This window comes from Myotis davidii, unplaced genomic scaffold (genome assembly GCF_000327345.1).
Source record: "Myotis davidii unplaced genomic scaffold, ASM32734v1 scaffold1519, whole genome shotgun sequence".
Lineage (NCBI taxonomy): Eukaryota > Metazoa > Chordata > Mammalia > Chiroptera > Vespertilionidae > Myotis > Myotis davidii.
This window is the reverse complement of record NW_006290662.1, coordinates 220,496-239,432: the sequence shown is the minus strand read 5'-3', so window position 1 is coordinate 239,432 and position 18,937 is coordinate 220,496.

Below are 18,937 nucleotides of genomic sequence, written 5' to 3'. Positions count from 1 at the left end.
AAAGGAGGGTAGAGAGCAACAAATACCATATGATTTCCCTCACAATTATGAACCAAACAAACAAAATTGAAACAGACTCATAGATAAAGAGGACAAAATGATGGTTGGCAGAGGGGAGGGGATTTAAAAGGTGAAGGGATTAAGAAGTACAAATTGGTAGTCATATGATAGTCCCAGGGTGTAAGGTACAGCATAGGAAATATAGTCAATAATCTATACTAATAAAATAGTAATATGCTAATCAGACCATATATCTTCCACACAACCTTCCAGATATCCTTCCGGACAAAGCCACAGTGGCGGGGCGAGGCAGTGGTGGTTAGGAGTGATAAGTCCAACAGGGAAGAGCAGTTAGGGGGATCAGGGCTGCAGGGGAGAGCAGTTAGGGATGATCAGGCAGGCAGGCAGAGTGGTTAAGGGCAATCAGGCAAGCAGGCAGAGGCAGTTAGGGGCAATCAGGCTGGCAGAGGAGCGTTTAGGAGCCAGCAGTCCTGGATTGCGAGAGTGATGTCCAATGGTCAAATTTCTATAAATGACGCAATATATTTCTAAATACCCATAAGTCAAAGAGGAATTCTCAAGGGAAATAAGAACATATTTTGAATTTAACAATAAAAGTTCAATATAAAAATCAGAGGAATGTAAAGTACAGCATAGGAAATATAGTCAATAATCTATACTAATAAAATAGTAATATGCTAATCAGACCATATATCTTCCACACAACCTTCCAGATATCCTTCCGGACAAAGCCACAGTGGCGGGGCGAGGCAGTGGTGGTTAGGAGTGATAAGTCCAACAGGGAAGAGCAGTTAGGGGGATCAGGGCTGCAGGGGAGAGCAGTTAGGGATGATCAGGCAGGCAGGCAGAGTGGTTAAGGGCAATCAGGCAAGCAGGCAGAGGCAGTTAGGGGCAATCAGGCTGGCAGAGGAGGGTTTAGGAGACAGCAGTCCTGGATTGCGAGAGTGATGTCCAATGGTTCCTGGATTGGAGAGGGAGCAGGCTGGGCTGAGGGATGATTGACCGCCCCTGACATGAGTTTCATGCACTGGGCCACTAGTCTATGATAATAAAAACATAACAGGCTAATTAGACTGGATGTCCTTCTAGATGACCTTCAGAACGAAGCCAGGGCTGCAAGGGAAGCCTGGATCCTGGGTTCAGAATGATAGTTGTTCTGTATTTTAGTTATAATTTTGATGTGGTTGTGGGAGGTGGTGACTGGCATTTACCTACACTGCCAACTTGGTTCTCCATAGTTTCTTGAAGAATTTTTCCCCATAGCCCTATGGTTTTTCATTGCAACAGAGGAAAAGTGGATTTTTGAATTTAGCTCTTGTTGGAATTTGCCAGATAAGTGCAATGAAAGACAGATGGGTGCAGAAGATTAGGATAATGACAGTAGTGTATTGATGTAAAGGAATGTGGAATCTAAGGTAGATAAAAAGGGATATAAAGAAAGTTGAGAGCTGATCAATAGGTAGGAAGCAGAGAAATTGATGGACTGAATGTCAGAAGAAGTGGGGACTCATTTAACACTAACAATGAGGATGTTTTAAGCCAGTTTGTAAGGTTAGAGAAAGTGTTCAAGAATAACATATTTGAATCTGTGCTTTCAGTGGCAGCATAGTTTCAAGTAATAACAGGCTACTTGTGAATGTGGGAATTGGTAATTAAACTGGAGTAGGGAAGGCAGATTAATCTTTCTGGATAGTCTAAACTTGACATAAGTCTAGGAGTTTCCTTTTTTTTCTGTCTTTATTTTGGTAACCTGTAGAATGAGATAATCTATGGTCTGTTGAGATGGTAACTTTTGTCTCATTTATTGCTGTAGGAAACTTGGAAAATCAAAAGGTGATGTCTCTCTCTCTCTCTCTCTCTCTCTCTCTCTCTCTCTCTCTCTCTCTCTCCTCTCTTTCCCCTCTTTAAATGTAGGCCACTGATTCTAAATTAGAGTAGTACTTCAATGCATGATGCAATCTACCACCTTCACTCCCCACCCCCACTCTTGCTGCTCAAAGGAGGCACTGTGGATGTGGATTGGAGTGTTTTGGGGTTGTCATGAAGATTAAGGAGCACTACTGGCATTTAGTGAGTAGTGGCCAGACAGCCTTGATGTTCTACAATACTGGAACAGGATTTACAAAAAGATTAATACCATTTCCTGCATTATTTTGGAATATCCCACCAGACATTATAGTATGTGTAAAAACTTTATCTGAATTTGGAACCAAACTCAATTTTACATAAAAACCTAAAATATTTGTTGCATTTAAAAACAAATTAAAAATATTTTTAATGATTTCAGAGAGGAAGGGAGAGGAAGATAGAAATATCAATGATGAACCTTAGCCGGTTTTACTCAGTGGATAGAGCATTGGTCTGTGGACTGAAGGGTCCTGGGTTAGATTCTTGTCAAGGGCATGTACCTCAGTTGCAGGCTCCTCCCTTGTCCGGGCCCTGGTTGGGGAGAGATAAAATTTTCTTTAATTTTTTATTTTTATTGATTTCAGAGAGGAAGGGAGAGGGGAAAATAAAAACATCAATGATGAGAGAGAATCATTGATTGGCTGTCTCCTGCATGCCCCCTACTGGGGATCGAGCCTGCAACCTCGGCATGTGCCCTAACCAGGTATTGAACCATGACCTCCTACTTAATAGGTTGATGCTCAACCACTGAACCACACTAGCTGGGCTTGTTGCATACTTTAATAACCATTAAAATTTCCAGGATATGAAAAATTCGTTATAGAATTGGGGAAACTGTCTGGTTTTGTTTGGAACTTTATCCAAGTGTGTTCACCACATCACAAATCAAGAAACTATTATGAATTCTGCTGGATATATTTCAGATACATATATCTGCATTTGTACCTGTGGTATGCAAATTTGTAAGAGGAAATTTTTACTTCTAAGTCTTTTCAATGGACATAGAATTAAATTTTTTAAACACTTTTAAAAATATATTTTATTGATTTTTTTACATAAAGGAAGGGAGAGGGATAGAGAGCTAGAAACATCAATGAGAGAGAAACATCGACCAGCTGCCTCCTGCACACTCCCCACTGTGTATGTGCCCGCAACCAAGGTACATGCCCTGGCCTGGAATCGAACCTGGGACCCTTGAATCCACAGGCCGACGCTCTATCCACTGAGCCAAACCGGTCAGGGCAATAGAATTAAATTTTATTAAATGAGCAGATATCGCAGTTACAGTGATCTCACTGAATTTCATCATTAAAGGTGGTTTTAAGTATGTTTTTATTACTATTATTGCAATACAATAATTTAACCAATTAGATATACTACTTATAAACATATCATACAGAAAAATTTTAGTTAATTTTAGGGTTGTCTATTGCTTTCCAATTTTATTGTGATCCTGTCCCTTGAGATCTATCATAACCTCTTGAAAGCTTCTTTTATTAACTTCATTTTATAATATTTTTCCTACACCCTCATTGTCTATTAAAATACATGTTCTCCAAGACCTCTTTATGTGTTAGAGACTACAATGTAGACCTTGGATGTAAGGGGATTTCAAATTAGAAGATTTTTTTATGATCTTTCATCTGTTCACCGTAGAGATGTATCATCTCATAACCCTTAAACATGGGGACTAACTCATTTGTGAGAATAAAACCCTGCTCCTTTTCTCATCTTGGAGATTGTAATTTGTTTGGCATATTATCTCAGTTACAATAAAGTTGTTTCTCCTTTTTCTTTCATCATATACAAATCAGATTTGGAACATTATTACTTATCCTAGCATTTTTCACTCATTATTAATTTATTTTATTTAATTTCCCCTTTATTATACAGTTATTATGTTCTTTATCTTAATTATATGACTATATAGATTTGATTATGTGTGGTTTTCTTTTCAGGACAGTAAAATGAGCACCACAAAATATATATTAGAAAAGGGAGCCCCAAATTTGATACGGTTGAAGTCCAATGACTGGACTTCCCTTAATACGCCCTTCCTTTGAGTTAAATATTTATCAGTTTCAATTTTGGATCCTTCAAGAGATCATGCTGTAATTGAGGAGAGAGAGGGAAGCTGGTGCCTCCAAAAGTGAAGAGTGATATGATCTGGGATATTCAGTACCCTTAGGGATTAAAAGTTGGTTTTATTTTTGGTAGATAATTCCTTGAGTGGAAGTTACTTGCTCTCTGCTTCTGGATAAATCTTCAAAAGGGAGATGACTATATGGCATGAATGTGGAGGCTAGATAGAAATTAGATACTTCAGCTTGGGGGTACTGTCAAGTGTCGTCTTAAGCTTCATATGAAGGGAATAGAGACACTTACGTTTGAATGAGGTAAGCTATTAATGAGAAAGGACCATGATGGACTGAAGACCAGAGATGTACGATCACATTTCTGGACTGCATGGTCCTTCTGTTTCCTGCATAATCACAGAGTGGGAGTCTCCCAAAACACTGCTAAGAGTGAATTTTCTATCAATTGTAACAGATGGTACTAAATCAAATTTATTTGATTTTTTAATTAAAGGAAAAAGAAAAGCTGCTAACCCTGAAGTGCACTGGTAAAATTTCATTATCAATTACACTTAAATTTGATAATGTTATTTTAGACATATTCTCATCAAACATTGAGAAACTTTTAATGAGAGACAACTTTGGCATGGGTCTATAACTCCATATCCAAAGCAGTAGTAGCTTTTTATTGACCTTCCATCCAGTCCCTCCAGCATTTTTGGAATGAATATAATGTAATCTTTAAATCTCTACATCAACTAGAATCTTTGTGTGAAGGCTCCAGGGAATAAGTCAATGTATGGTTCTCCATTCCAGAAAGATTTGCACATATTGCTCTGATTTGTATGCTGTCGAGGGCATGGTAATACTTCTGATAAAAGAAGAGCTTCCAATTATCAAACCCAATTCTTTTTGTGAAGCTAGTATTTATAACAAAGTATACTGAATTCATTAGGGTCAGACACAGTTGGAGTAAATCACAAAGGAAGACCATGAGTGGCAGGCAGTAGCCATTGGGGTGCATACACTTAGGAAATGAGGAAACGGACCTTTGAGCTGTGCTTACTGAACAGTGCTCTCTGAACATATCACTTAGGAGTGATTGGATAGTGAATTAAAATGCCTGCATTCATATTTCCCCTTGAATGATTGTTGTACAATGAATGCTTTTGAGGAGAGATCTATATGCCTTATTTTCTACTCAACTGAATACTCTGGAGCTCAAGACAAGATATTTCGATTGTGTGGCTTTATTGTGTGAGTCATCACAAAATGAGGTGGGGAAGAAATATTGCTCTTTAAAAGTTAGTGAACCATGAGAATTTTATGTGGAATTGTAAAGAGTTCAAACTAGTCAAGGAAAAAAAATGGCAGATGGACACCCTTGCTTGAAAGGCAGTGTCTGAAAGACATGGGCATTGATTTGAAAGGGCTTTCCTTTTAGAGATGCACAGCTTAGGCCTTGGGAACTTCAATAGGTGGTCAGGAAAATATCCATGTTATTGCTCTGGGCTTTTGGCTGAATACAGTTTCCACATCCATCCTCAAGAAAAATTTATAGCTAGCTTTGCACAGCACACAAACTGCTTTCAAAAGACCCCCAACTGGTTAAATTTCATCAAACAAATAGCCACTTTGAAAACTACTCATTAGCATCCTGTCACCAAGTAGGGCATGGACTGAATTAAGTTGCTCGTTTTCAAACACCTGTTTGAAAATGTACCATATGCAGATCAACTCAAATAGAAGAGAATTTTTGTTTTCAGAAACAAAATATTAGACATTTTTAAAAGCAAAAGTAATTTCCAAAGAACTTTATGTTCCTTTGAGAAGGACATGCTTCTGGGTATCTTTTAGTACCTGTTATGCAACTATTACAAAAATAAATCATTGCCTTTATAAAATTTTCTTTCTACCTGACCTCTCAGAATCATTTGACACAGTTGGAAGCCATGTTTTGCAACTCTGTTGGCCATTTTAGCGCTATGACTATTTCTAATCAGATTAGTTTGTGGGTTAATTTCTCCCGGCATCCCTGAAATGCTTATTTATTCCCCTTAGTTCTAGTTTAGGCTGTCTTCCCTTCACAGCCTACTCAATCTCTCTGGGCAATCTCATCCTCCACTGGTCTTCAATTTCCTTCTGTATTTGTGCTGATCACACTATGGTAGCCACTAGCCAATTGTGCCTATTTAAATGTAAATTAATTAAAATGAAATAAAGATTTAAAAATTCAGTCACACTAGTCATATTTTAAGTGCTCAATAGCCACATGTGGACATGGCCAGTACTAATATAGAACATTTCTATCATTACTGAGAGTTATGTTAACAAATGTTGTTTTGTATACTAATGACTGTCATCTGTCTAGTCTAGATATCTCTCTGGGGACTTAGGACTCATAAGAGTGTACTGGACATCTCCATGTGGACGTTCCATCAGCCTCATAGAACAATCATTTCTACCAAACTGCTCCTTCCCAGAAATTAGATTGGGACCGTAAATGCAGAAGTAAGGAAACTCGTATTTATTTTTTATGAAGAAGAAAGCTATCAAGAATTTTTACTGTTTCCACATGATTAACTTCAATATTGATAATTCTTCAAAAGAAAGAAGACTCCCAGTTGCCATGTGTAATATTTGACAGTTTCTAAGTTTAATCATCCCTTGCAGTGATGGTGTAACTGGCACCCGTTTCTTCCATTACCCATGCCCCCAAATTAATTTCACATGCTGAATGAAGAATAAGGCTACAAAGCAATCTTTGTTATAGAAATTCCACAGATTGCTTAATTGACACTTCCAAATCTCTCATTTATTTGGATTTCTAAATCAACAGAATTAGACTACAAATTAATTCATTAGTACAAACAATGGAAAATGAGGTCAGGATTATTAGGAGAAGAATAGACAAGAAGATGAGTTGATCCACAGTCAAATATACAGGTTGATCTCCGAAAATCAGAAAAAGTAGGTCAACTTTCCCCCTCTCTCTTAATTACATGCCCACAAGCCTTCTTCTGTCAGGTCTGGAAATCTTAGGGCTTATTTCTACACAGTGTAATTATGTTTCCATATCTGATCCAATTTTGAAATGAAATAAACAGTAGGAACTGGTCACATTAGCAAGTGGAACTACCAAATTACATTCATTAAAGCATTGTTCAATTATGAAGTGCAATCCTCCAGTGAACCACCCCCAAGAAAGCAAAAATTCAGTTTATAATTAAGGATCTGTGGAACTCAATAAATATAAGCTATTATTTTTGAAATAATGCATTATTTCTCATTCCATTAAAGGAAATCTAGATCTGGAAAGGACTTGGATAAAGAATAATTACACTTTAATGAAAAAAAAGCTGAATTCGCCTTGATCCAAATCAGGTCAGTTATTATCTATCCTTAACACAGTATAATGATCCTTTGGACTTGTAATTTTAAACCTTCAGGAGAGTCTCAGTATCACTCTAACGCAATAGCAAGGTAACAAGCAACGTTTCCCATTTAATTTTTCACAATATATAGCATAATTTTATACTAAATTACTAGTAGTCTATTATCACAGTCATTTTCATGCTTTTAAAAAATTCCCTCTTCTCTAGACAAATATACATCTCCCTTTGTCAATCTTAGCTTGTCTTTTCACTTTTGAATACATTATTCTCTACAGCACTGAAGCAAACTACCTCTTAACAAGCAGGCCAAATGTCTGTCTCCACCCAAAATTTTCTTTTCAAATTTCTTTCATCAAAATACCTTTTTCAGAACTGCCAAGAGTGAACAAGGAAAGATTACTTCAGCTCAATAACTAAAATGGCCAAAGAGAACAGTGTTACCCTTATTTATCCTGTGTTTGCCTGTCTACTGCATTATGGAACATATACATTTGCTATGTTATTGAATTACAAATTAGAATTTCACAGCACATAGGCTACATGGTAATGAGGGCAAGACACACATAGTCACACAGACAAAAAGACAGAGGGACAAAGAAGAAGGAAGAGAAGAAGCTAGGGAGAGAGAGAGAGAGAGAGAGAGAGAGAGAGGAAGCAGTATTATATAATAGAAAGGATATAGACTTTCACATTCATTATGTGTTCTTGAACCAAATATTTAATCTTGTAAGCCTTGGTTTCCTTATCTATAAGATAAGTAATCAGAATATATATGTCATAGTGTTGCTGACAATTAAATAAGGTAAAACTCTAAATTATCTAATATAAAAAAGCACCTGCCACAAAGTTACCATTCAATAAGCAGTGGTAGTCATTCTTTTAATTACCAAATAGCTGCATGAATGTACTAGTATTAGGCATATTGACATATAAAAATAGTGTAAGTATACAATGTTATTTATACATTTTACACATTTGAATTGTAAAGCTTATTGAGCATTATATAAAGTATAGCTCTTGGATAGATGTGAAACATGGAAAAAGACTGCCTGGGTTTGAAATTAGGAAATCAGCATTTGAGTGTTAACTCTGATTGTTACTAGCTGTACGACCTTGGGAAAGTCACTTAACTTTTGAAGCTGGAGTTTCCATTTCTACAAAACAGGAACCACATTGCTTACTCTGGACATTGAGCGTGCTAATAAGTGCAAATGAGCTTTTGTTTGTAAAACCATTTATTATGTATAAAACATGAGGTTTTGAATCCCTTGCTTTGCAGAAGCAGTTCCCTAGGCAGGCCTTCTCTGTGTGTGGCTGAGAATTCTCATGCAGTACTATTTTCTCCCAAACGACCTTTTGAGTTGCATCTGGAACCTGGGCCAGTCTTAAATTTAGAGTCTGACAAGCTTTTGAGCCCATGTGCATTAAGATTCCTCATTCTGTTTCTTGAGAAGAGACTGCCACAGTTGTAGGCTATGTTGAGGCATATCTCATCCAGGAGGCAGGAAAAGGACCTATCTAGGCACTAGATATGGAGATGATTACTCTAACAAGCAACTGGACTAAACACACCAATTTTTAGGAATCACAGGCACAATCTTGAATCATGCTCTGATCCTGAGCATCTAACAACATATACCTAGTACATAGTAGGTGATCAGTAAATATGTGTTGATGAATTCCAGGCAATCTCAAGGTTCATGACCTTATACATATAATGACTTAGAGTCAATTGACTCTCCATGCAGTCATTACACAGCATTTAATGGAAAGTTTTGGCTCATTCTTGGGAAATTGACTTGTCTCACTTGTTCCACCCCCTTCCCACTTAGAGATAACCTTTATTTGTACTCTCTTGTGACTTCATTTTCAAATCTCCAATGCAATCAGTTAAAAAGCATTTTCTGGATTTTTCTTTCAGTTGCTTTTGGGGTTGCTATTTTGGATTGCTAAATGGCTTCCCAATTCCCATTTCATACCCAGTGCTTTGTCTCTTATAAGCTATATAGAACTATCAGAATCTATTTACTAACTTCACCTATCTCCTCCTTCAGAACTCTTTAGCCAGGCTCTTTTTCCTGCTCTGTATTCTGTTCACTGCTCAGTCACCCTCACAGGCCTCAGCTGCAACTGAAAAGTCCATGTAAAATAGGGAGCTTAGTACCATGGTGCATACATTTTTAAAAGAAATATCCACTCTCTTGAATCGGTGAATTTTCAAATATGAGAAGTCTGCTTCTCTATTAAGTACTTTCCAAAAAATTACAAATGGACTTCTTTTTAACAAAATCTCTGTGTGACTTCAAGCCATACAAGTTACATTTGGATAGACCAGCTTGGGGGAAGGGAGCGATTGACTAGCAGTCACGCAGATCAAGTAGAAAAGAAAATGTATCATCTGACACAATTTTGGATCCTTTCCTTTTCTGTTGAAGATTTTGGACTGAAATATTATTATAGACATGTATCAATGACCAACAAATATCGTCATTTCCTAAGTATTAATAGAGTTTTACCTTGAAAATATTTTTTTTTTCTGAAATAGCAACCAGCAGTTTGGGGATATAAATAATGCATTCAGTAAATAAATTTCATACTGCCCAGCTAAGCACTCCTATAGACCATTCAGATCAATATTTGATGAAAATGTATCAAAGCAAACTTATTGCTATGAGGAGCTATTGCTATCTTTTGATTGAAGTGAATGAAGCAGACATATTAGTGTCAAGCTCTTGCTGCATGCATTTGAAATTTTTTAACCACCACTAGTGCTGCTAATGGATATGCTAATTACTGTCCACATAATTCTGAAATAATTAAGAAAATAGGCAGTTTCCCGAATCATCCTATTAAAATGCAGGCCTGATAACAGAATAGTTTCCAGACATGTGCTGACTTGAATCAGTGAAGATAAAAGTGTCAGAGTGCCTTTTACTTTACAATTGAAATCTCTCTATGAGGGTGTGCTGCAAAGCTTTAGAAGCACAAGGAAGTCAGAAACCTTGTTCACGACAAGGGGTAGAAAAGAGGACAGGAAATAAAATGTGGTAGTGACAGAACTCCTCACATCACCATTACAGTTAAAGGCACTGTAGCCATTCTGTAGCTTGAACGCCCTCTTGCTTTATCCATGGACAGGAAGATACCTGATTTGAATAGGTGTCTTAGGTGCTTCCTTGAGGCATATATAGATCATAGCACTGACAAGAACTTCCTAGGACTGAAGATGCTCAGAGCGTTTGGCTCCATCTCTGAAAATAAATCAGGGTGGAACTGGCAGTGTTAGACAGGTGTGCTCTGCTCCCAGTTTCAGGTTTGGACCCAGCGGATTTGCAGTCGGTGCACTCTCCCGACTGCAACATAAGAGAATGCTAAATTCAGTGGGCATGAAAGAAAAGACAAATAGTTCCTGGAAGTCCGTTGTCAGTTGTGAGACAGGGCTCTCTCCCGTAAAAGAGGAGATGCTTAAAGAAAGGGATCTTGGGGCAGCATTAATAAAGAGGAGACAACCTGATAAGCAAACATGGTATCCATGGACCAGGGCATGTGCATACATTCCCAGTCAATTAAAATTGTCTTGAAACTAATTTGTAATTGCAGCTTGTCTGGTCTGGGGGGAAAATTACAAAAAATGGGCCAGCCCAGAGTATATAGGGGGCAGCAATCTCTTTAAAGTGAGATGACTGCTTGGGAAATCCTGCAGGCATCCAATAAATGTACACTGCTAGTGATGATTCAGAAAAGCTCCAGCACAGAGCTCCTGAAATGAAGGGGTAAATCATGCAGCAGTCTTCATAGCCTCTTGCATGATCCTTTGAAGGGCAGAAAGCTCTGTCATACATTTTCTCTCAGTTATCTGCATGACCACCTGATGAGGAAGGTGAGGCGGGAAATTGGCATCCCCATTCTAGAGATGAGGAAAGTGGAGTCTAATGAGGCAAGATGACTTGTCTATGGGCAGACCTTCTGATTCTCAGCCCAGTGCTCTTTCCATGGCAGCACTTGCACCCTCTATGCTCTGTGTGACTCTGCCCCACATTGCTATTCTCGTCACCTCCAGGTCAGGGGAAGCTGTGTCCTAGGGTAAGCCCTGCTACCCATCCCTAGTCCCCAGAAGTCCTCTGACACGGCTCTTCTGTGTATTTTGAACAGGCTGATAATTAGCAACCCCGTAAAGAAGCCTTTTTTTTTTTTCAGAAAAAAAGAAAAAGAGAGTAAGGGGAAAAAAACGTCACCAGAAAAAGAAAATAAAATCTGTCGCAAGGCTAATGCTCTTAAAAAATGCCTCTTTATTTCTATCGTTACTCCAGTGGTTCTCCTGGACTTGCAAGTGAAACTCCAAACTGCTAAACCTGAATTTGAGCCCCTTTGCATCTGTTGCTTCACCGAAAAATAACTCTTCTGTCTGACCTCTTCTCTGGAATTTGAAACCACATTTATTTTATTTTATTTTTTTAATCTTTAATTTCTTTATTGGTTAAGGTATTACAAATGTGTCCTCATCCCCACATTAACCCCCAAACTCCACGCCCCCACCTCATGCTCTCATCCCCCTGTTGTCTGTGTCTATTGGTTTGGCTTATATGTATGCATACAAGTCCTTTGTTTGATCTCTCCCCCTTAACCCCCACATTTATTTTTAATACCATACTTTTTCATATGATATTCCCTCCATTTGATAGGGGCTCCTTTCCATTATCTTTTACTAAATCCTGCCTAGATGTGTTGGGGCAGACAGGCCCCGCACTTAGATTCACATTCTAGATTGTAAGCCCATTCATGCTTTGGATCTGGAGAGATTGCTGACCACAGTAGTCACAACTGATCTGATTGCAAGTGAGAGAAATTCAACTTGATCTAGCAAAAGCAAAAAGGGGAGGGGGGAAGGAAAATTTACTGGAAGGCTATGGAAGAATATATACTAGGGACCCAGTGCACGAATTCATGTACCTTGAAAGGAACTGTGGGCTGCGAGGCGGTGGTAGGCACAGGGGCGGGTCTCAGCCCATCCTCTGCACCCTTGCCCAGACCCTCCTGCCATGGTCCCCAGTACCCTCTCTGCTGGCAACCCCATTCCCACCACCGTCGCTCCCACATGTTGATGACGCCAACGCTACCCACACCCACTTATGGCACAGAGTGATTGGGGCTGGTGCCAGCAGAGGGTGGGAAAGAGGCTGGTGCTGTCAGTGGGTGTGAGTGGTGGCTGCTGCCTTGATTGCCCCTCAGGAGCAGGGGGAGGTGGAGAAGCCCTGGGGGGCAATCAGGGCCATCAGCCACTGCTTGCACCTGCTGATGGCACTGAGTGATCAGGGCTGGTGCTGGGTGCCAGCAGCAGGTGCAAGCAGCGTCTCCAGCGCTGGCAGAAGGTGTGAGTGCCAGGATGGCCCATGGCATGCAGGAACAAAGAATTTTCAGTAGCCACCAGGGCCTCTCCCTGATGACAGCAACAGGAGCCCTGCCTTGGTCTGGCATCCCCACTCACCTGCTCCATCACCCCACCATGCTGACGCCCACCATGTTCCGCACTCTGCCACCTGCTGCTGACTCCCACCACGTTCCCCACATAACCCCTGGTGGTCAGCGCACATCATAGCAACCAGTTGTTTGGTTGTTCTGTCATTCGGTCTAAATGCATATTAGGGTTTTATATATGTGGATACCATGAAAAGGTGGGAAGATCAAAGGCAGCTGGGCCTTCTGGAATTTAAAATCAGAAGCTCAAATGCTGCCAATACTCTGTCCCTATCTCATCTTTGCTTCCTTTGGCATGGCACCTTCTTTTTCTCAACTGTTTACACATCCTGGGAAATGTGGCAACCAACAGTTTCTGTGCTGTATACCTCACAGGCTTTCTATCAGAGAAGGATGCACGCTCTCCTCAATTTCATTTTTGATCATTCTAGAGCACTCTGATTGGCCTGTTTGCTTCAAACACCTATCTCTAGACAAATTTGGTATGGCCTTGGTCAGAATCACTTGATGTAGACCCTGCCAAAGGGGTCCTTCGACTGTGTGTCATTTCCAGAGGAAACAGGAAATCATTGTGATCCAGGCAGCCTCCCTGATTGGTATCAAGCACATTGACCTGTGGTCTCTCATGAATTGCTACTTCACTTCAAATGCATCATGTCTTCTCTCCAAAACAATTTAACAGCTCATTGAGGACTGAGCCTAGAACCACATACTATCATTCTAGGGTGCCTATGGTACTTAGTATAGTGCTGTGCCATTCTGTTTATTTCCACAACTGTTTATTGCATGCCTCTTCTCTGACAAGCCCAATTCATAAATTAGAGGTGAATACTTATTGTTTAACTTAACTCTTGCCACAAAATACTTGCAGTTCCCTGAAACCACCATGCCATTTCTCACCTCTCTTGTTTTACACATGCTCTTTCCTCCATCCAAAATGCCTTTCCAATTTTTCTTTCCCTCATAGAAAAGCCCATTCACCCTCCAAGACTCAGTTCGAGGTTACCATCTCTTGAAAGCCTTTCCTGACCATGTCCTCTGGTCCCTTTATCCCAAAGCTAAATGAAGTGCTTGTCCTCTGTGTTCCCACAGTCCCTTCATGGCACTTACTGCTTATCTCCATGCAAACTAATCATTTACTTGTTGGTCTAATCATTTACTTGCACTAAGTGAGTTGTTCTCCAACTGTGATCTCTGGACAATCGGTAATACCTGGGAACTTCTTAGAAATTAATATTCTTGGGCCTCACTCCAGATGTAATGAATCATAGACTCTGGGGATGTACCCAACAGCCTGTGTTTTAAGGAGTCATTCAAATAATTCTGATAAGCACTCAAGTTAGAGAACCACTGAGACAGACACTCCTAGCAGTTTACATGGTCTAGCTCATAGTAAATGCTCAGTAAAGTTTTGATGAATAAATTAATAAATCAGTATTTCCTTCTCCATGTAAGGATTTGGGGATGTGTTGTTTCTTCTTGCTTGTTTCTTAGGCACTGTCAACGGGTAGATTACTGATTTCCATTAATCATTAGTCCATCCATTTATTCATTTATTCATTCATTAGACTATCCAGACTTTTTGAGATTCTAGAGTTGAATTCATACTGCTTGCCATGGCAATGAGGTGCATAGCTCTCCCAACCACCAGAAACATTTTGGTAGCCTTTTTTCATGGCTATAGGCCACAGCTATATAAATGTGCTCCCTTCTGCTGATATATTTTTAAAAGAAACAAGAATTCCAAAGAAAAAACACTGTTCTGGAAGCTACTGATACCCTTTGAGCTTTGCATGATTAGAAAAATAATCCTCATTTAAGCCTGAAGGCCTCCAAATCATCTTTGCTGATAAACCCCAGGCTTAAGTTGTAAACAAATTAAAGACTGGAAACTTTTCTTTGGCACATTCTTTTAAGAACTTTATTGCTGTCTGTGAGCTACTTGGTTCCTTTCAGAGGGAGGAATTCTCTGTGCACTGGACTGAACAGAGCTGTCCTGCACCTTGGCAAAGAGGAGTGGGAGTGTGTGTGAGAGAGTGAGCTGTCTCAATAGCCCAATGTTATGCTTTCAGCAAGCTTTTGAGAACAAAGTCTCTGTTTTTATTGCTTTCCCTGCCAGTGATCACGCTTGGTTTCTTTCAGTGGGACATTCCATGCTTTGCACTGAGTGCATCCTCTGAACACTCCAAGCTACTTACAGTGCCCTGAAATGAGGCCACCCTCTCTCCAATTCTGTACACACAACAACACACACAAACATATTTTGATAATCCTTTCCTGAATCCCAAAGAAGACAGTGAATATAAAGGCCCCAAGAACAAATGTACTCTTTACTATACCAAGTTGTTACTTTAAAAAACTATAAATATTTAGTTTCTGGAAACTTGTTCTGCATTGTAATGTTTAAAAATTATATGTTACACACACAAAAAAATGACTTAAGGGAATAAACTGCTTAAAGCTTAGAAGTTAAGTTTAAACCCGTAAAGGATAGAAGCATGAATTATGTAGAGAGGTTTCACACATATGATATAAGACTGAACTATGTAAAGCAATTCCCAAATGTCAGTCTGCAGTTGCATCACAACACCCAGAGATTCAAATTAAACATGCAGATTTGCCTCAAGTGTCTCACTCAGTAGGTAGTCCAGGAAATTGTTATTTTTAACAACTACCCAAGGTAATTCCCATGGCAATTATTGTTGGGAATTACTGAATTAAATAATGTTCAACTTTTCTTCCAATGCAGTATCTATAATGTTATAATGTTCTGTATTACCACACACTTTGTACTTTGTGAAATACTTCTCTTTCCCCCCCATCCCCCCCTCTCTCATCACACACACAGTTTTATTCCTATAAGGGAGATAATAGTGGCTTAAAAATTATAGTTAGGGAATCTGGATTATAGTCCCATCTCTGCCACAGACTAGCTCTGTTACTTTGGATAAGCCTAAGCCTCCTCTTATCTTTAGTTTCCCCATACACAAAACAGTCTGTACTGCTATATCCAAAAAGTGCACTGGTAAAAAGAGAAAAACAAGACTTGATTTATAGTGTTTGTGGCATTGGCCATTTTCCATGGTATATATAATCCCACCTTCCATAGCTGATTTCAAGCTAGCAATGTGATGTCACTAAATATGAATTGGGAAGAGATGGACACAATTTACTCTCCCAAATGGATTCAGCTCACAATTAAATCCATTACAGCTTTAAATTTCTATATTGTATTTTATGCCATTAACGATTTAATAATGGTAGCACCTTCTCTTTTAAGAAAAAGGAAGGTGGTTGTTGGTGCTGTGGAGAGAGCTTGACATTTGTAGTTGGACAGCATTTTATTTTTTTATTTTTTGAATGCTCCATTTTATTTATTTACTTTTTAAAATATATTTTTATTGATTTCAGAGAGGAAGGGTGAGGGATAGAGAGATAGAAACATCAATGATGAGAGAGAATCATTGATTGGCTGCCTCCTACATGCCCCTTACTGGGGTGGGGGGGAGGGCAGGGTGATCAAGCCTGCAACCCAGGCATGTGCCCTTGACCAGAATGGAACCTGGGACCCTTTAGTCCACAGGCCGATGCTCTATCCACTGAGCCAAACCGGCTAGGGCTTATTTTATTTTTTAACTAATCTTTATTTTGGAAAGTTATACATATGTCCCCTTTTCTCCCCATTGATCCCTTCTAGCCCATCCCCGCACCCCCCAACCCAGGTCTTCACCACCCTATTGTCTATGTCCATGGGGTATGCATATATCTACAAGTTCTCTTTGGTTGATCAGTTCCCTGGTTAATCTCTCCCCACTCACCACCCACCTTCACCTTCCCTCTGAGATTCATCAGTCTGTTCCATGTTTCTATGTCTCTGGATCTATTTTGTTCATCAGTTACTTTTGTTCTTTAGAGTCCACATATGAGTGAGATGTACAGCATTTTAAATTCCAGCTCCATCATTTAGAGTCATGTGGTCTCGTACAAGATAATTAACTTATAGGTCCTGGTTTCTTTATTTTTAAAACAAATAAACAAAACACCCCTTTTTAGTAAGGACTAATGAGTTAATGTATGTAAAGTGGCTAGTATAGTGTCTATTATCTATAACATGTGAATGAATTAAATTAGAGATGATAAAGGAAAGCAATAGCAGTCATAGCATTAGAAACACATTAGCCTGAAAAAATATTTCATCGCATTCATATACCACATTTTCTTTACCCGAGGATGGACTTGGAAGATGTTAAGTGAAGTTTCAGAAGGACAAGAACTGCATGATTCCACTTATATGAGATATCTCAGAAAGTTGAGCACACAGACACACAGAATAGAATGGCGGTTGCCAGGAGCTTGAGGAAGGTGGAAGTGGAGAATTGATAGCCAGTGGATATAAAATTACAGTTATATAAGATTAATAAGTTCTAAAGATCTGTTGTACAACATTCTGCATATAGTCAACAATACTGTATTATACAATTAAAAACTTGTTAAGAGAGTAGATGTCATGCCAGGTGTTCTTACCACAAAAGAAAAGAAAAAAAAGAATAAGAGGCACATGAAATCTTTTGGAGGTGATAAATTATGTTTATTACCTTGTTTATGGTGACTGTATCACAGGTGTATGCAAATGTCTAGACATTAATTATGATAAATTTCATATATCAATTGCATACCAATGAATGTTTTCCTCTCAAAAATAACACTCCACACCAACCACTAAGATTTCTAAAGAGAGAATATAAAAGAGAGCTCACAATAAAACTTTTGGTTAATGATAACAGTTACTCTTTTATTGGGAGCTTTTCATATTCTAGGCGCTGTGCTAAGAGCTTTACATGGGTTATCTGATTATAAAAGCACAGAAATCTGTAAGTGCTATAAACTAAACAATCACTTTTTAAAAGTCATTTAAATGTCTTAAAAGCTAGTTTCAGATATGAACTTTTACACAAAACAGTTTTCAGGAGGATGAATCTAAAGATGAATAGAGATAGAAAATGAAAGAAATTCCATTAACAAAGACAATAATGTGGTGAAGGCCTGGGGTGGTGGCGGGGGTGGGCTAGAAGGGGTCAATGGTGAAAACAAGGGAACCTCTGTAATACTTTCAACAATAAAGATAAATATTAAAAAAAGAATTAGAGAAAAAAGGTGGGCATTGTAACAGATAGCCAAGTTTATTAATTCTTAGAAAAAGTAGAGGCAAGGATAGCAAGTATTTATCTCTTTTTCTGAAAGCATCTGAGAATCTTTTGGTAACAAACTCAGTGATCATTGTCTATATCCTGTAATAAAATACAAATGAATAACAACAAATTAAACTATGAAATGAGGAATATTTCATCAGCTTATCACAGCATATCCCCCATCACTGGTATAATTTAGTTGCTCTTTTCCAATGTTTAAACTTTAAATTTCAGTTATTTTAGACTAAAAATAATAACAGAAGAAAAGAATTACTAAACTCCTTAAAGTGAATTCAGGATTGGCTGAACCCAAATGGTCATTTCCACGTAGCTCCTAGCTTTCTGAGCTGCAAATGCTGTCCTTAAAGTCTGCAGATAAATCTACTTTGGAGGAATTTGTGTGCCTGCTTTTAAGTCTGTGCAGTTTTAATAAGGAAATAAAATATTTTCAATATAATAAAGGTTCCATCCAAAACCACTAGATTCTGGGGCATTTTTATATAATATTATTTTTAATTGAAGCTTATTCATGTAATCATCAAATATTGGAGGCAGGAGTTATTTTAGAAATACAAGAAAAGGTCCTAGCTAGTTTGGCTCAGTGGAGAGCGCCTCAACCTGTAGACCAAAGGGTCCAGGGGTTTGATTCTGGTCAAGGGCAAATACCTAAGTTGCAGGCTCCTCCTCGGCCTGGCCCCTGGTTGGGGCTCCTGCCGGAGACAACCAATCAATGTGTTTCTTTCACATCAATATTGATATTGCTCTCTGTCTTTCCCTCTCTCTTCCACTCTTCCTAAAAATCAATGGAAAATATCCTTGGGTGAGGATTAAAAAAAAAGAAATATAAGAAAAGCCAATCATTTCACTGTAAAGG